At 45.2% G+C, this 2,819-nt stretch overlaps 1 long non-coding RNA gene across 1 annotated transcript in view; it reads right to left on the reverse strand.

Annotated features, from left to right (window-relative positions):
- Positions 1-1,006: 1,006 nt before the first annotated feature.
- Positions 1,007-2,819, reverse strand: part of LOC112078407 (uncharacterized) — a 19,715-nt gene continuing 17,902 nt past the window's right edge. Inside the window, exon 3 of the long non-coding RNA XR_002895669.2 lies at positions 1,007-1,018. This is a non-coding gene — a long non-coding RNA (uncharacterized lncRNA). The remainder of the gene's footprint in view (positions 1,019-2,819) is intronic.

Here is a 2,819-nt window from a genome sequence, read left to right on the forward strand (position 1 = left end):
TTTTAGACCCAGACAAGACATAGAAAGGCGGTGAAGAAATCGAAGAAGAATATGAGAGAGAGAGAGAGAAAGACATGAAGAAGACGAGTGAGGGAGCTAGAAAGACAAGAGAGAAGGAGAGAGAGGGAGATGTAGATGAGAGAGAGAGAGGAGGATTTTCAGAAAGACATGAGAGCTAGAGAGATGTTCAGAAAGATAGATGAGAGTAAATGCGATGATGAGAAGAGAGGAAGAAGCGAGAGAGAAGAGATAGAGAGTAAGGTGAGTTCAATAAGCACAGAGAGAGAATGAAGAGAAGAGATATAGAGAGTGTAGGGATGAAAAGACCAGAGAGATAAGGAAGCAGAAGAGAAGTGAGAGAGAGAGAGAAGAGAGTGCGGGATTAGAAAGACAGAGAGAGAAGAGAGTGAGGATCAGATGACGACGAGAGAAGATAGCAGAGATGAGAGACAGAGAGCGTGAGGTGATTTCAGAAAAGACAGAGAGAGTGAAGAAGGGATTTCGTTAACGAAGTGAGATGCTGTACTCTCCATTCAGTTATTGCGCCTCGACTGGTGTACACGTCCACTAATCATCAGACACTCTCCAAGCCACGTAACATCATTGTACCTCGAGCAGTTCACATGCTCCTGACTAGGATCTAATTTAGCTAAGACTCAGATGTGCTGGTCTCTTGAGATGTGTAGTATTCAGGATGAGTATTTAAAAAGCTACTTACACTCTATCTGTTGTCAGGTTCTCAGCAGGTACCCCTGCCCAATCCATCCTCGTGCCGGAAGGAGTCAGGTTTGTCCTCGCACGGTGCGTAGTCGGCCGTATACCCGTACCGATACTCTGTTTTGTTCGATCTCTTTTAATATCACCGTACTCATTCAATCGTATCTCCTAAATATCGATCGATTCTGCGCAGGTGGTGGGACTTTGTATGCAGAGCCGATTTCTGCGCAGCCGTTAGGGTCCGGCGTCGACCTGCTCCACGCCTAGGTGAGTAAGACGTTCGCTATGTCTCGTCGTAGTTCTGATTGGCGATGTGAGAAGAGGCCGGGGGGGGGGGGGGGGGCAGTGGGAGGGAACACGGAGGGTTGAGGGGTTAGAGAGAGGAATAGTTCACCTATTGGTTAATGTTTCTAATTAAAAAACATTTGTTTCATGATTGGTTTGATACAGATGCTCCGTGTCAGTAGGTCAGGTGACCTAAACCACCTGTCTTATTATTCCATCATCTGAAAAGTAAAASTGATCCTAGATCAGCACTCAAAAGTCTTGGATAACTTGTAAATATGGGCCCCAGAAGTAGGCAGCATATAAAAGATGGTGGGTAAAGTGATGGTGAATAACTCAGGTACCAGTATTTCCCTGGGTTAGTTATGTCTAAGAAGGATAAAAGACAGGAAGCAGGGAATTCCTGACTGACCATACTGCCATGGTTATGTACTGAACAAAAATATGTTGAAAGAAAGTTTCCCTGGTGGCTAAAAGAGGATAAAAGACCTGGATTGGAAACCAAACAATGCAGGGTCAAACCCTACATGCTCAGATTGTTTATATCAAAGTGTAAAAAAAAAATATATGTCTGTGTTTGTATGATTTACTGCTGTCCAGATTAATTAAATTAAAATGCCATGTGCCTTCGGGAAAGTATTCAAACCCCTTGAATTCGTTCCACATTTTGTTAGGTTACAGCCTTATTCTAAAATTGATTAAATCGTTTTTTTCCCCCCTCATCAATCTACACACAATTACCTATAATGATAAAGCAAAGACATGTTTTTTGAAATGTAAGCTCATTTATAAAAAATACAAAAACGGAAACATCACATTTACATGAGTATTCAGACCRTTTACTCAGTACTTTGTTGAAGAACCATTGGCAGCGCTTTTAACCTCGAGTCTTCTTGGGTATGACGTAACAAGTTTGGCACACCTGTATTTGGGGAGTTTCTCCCATTCTTCTCTGCAGATCCTCTCAGGCTCTGTCAGGTTGGATGGGAGAGCACAGCTGTTTTCAGGTCTCTCCAGATCGGGTTCAAGTCTGGGCTCTGGCTGGGTCACTCAAGGACATTCAGAGACTTGTCCCAAAGCCACTCCTGCGGTGTCTTGGCTGTGTGCTTAGGGTCGTTGTCCTGTTGAAGTTGTGCCGTCGCTCCAGTCTGAGGTCCTGAGCCTTGCTCTCTCTGGAGCAGGTTTTCATCAAGGATCTCTCTGTACTTTGCTCTGTCCTGACTGGTTTTCCAGTCCCTGCCACTGAAAAACATCCCCACAGCATGATGCTGCCACRACCATGCTTCACRAAAGGGATGGTGCCAGGTTTCCTCCAGACTTGACGCTTGGCATTCAGGTCAAAGAGTTCAATATTGGTTTCGTCAGACCAGAGAATATTGTTTTTCATGGTCTGAGAGTCTTTAGGTGACTTTTGGCAAACACCAAGCGGACTGTCATGTGCCTTTTACTGAGGAGTGGCTTGCGTCTGGCCACTCTACCATAAAGGCCTGATTGGTGGAGTGAAGAGAGAGATTCTGAGGAGTGGCTTGCGTCTGGCACTCTACATAAAGGCTGATTGGTGGAGTGCTGCAGAGATGGTTGTCCTCTGGAAGTTTCTCCCATCTCCACAGAGGCAACTCTAGAGCTCTGTCAGAGTGACCATCAGGTTCTTGGTCACCTTCCTGACCAAGGCTCTTCTCCCCGATTGCTCAGTTTGGCCAGGAGGCAGCTCTAGGAAGAGTCTTGGTGGTTTAAGCTTCTTCCATTTAAGAATGATGGAGGCCATGTGTTCTTGGGACCTTCATGCTCAGACATTTTTTGGTACCCTGCCCCAGATT

This window comes from Salvelinus sp. IW2-2015, unplaced genomic scaffold, assembly GCF_002910315.2.
Source record: "Salvelinus sp. IW2-2015 unplaced genomic scaffold, ASM291031v2 Un_scaffold5645, whole genome shotgun sequence".
Taxonomy (NCBI): domain Eukaryota; kingdom Metazoa; phylum Chordata; class Actinopteri; order Salmoniformes; family Salmonidae; genus Salvelinus; species Salvelinus sp. IW2-2015.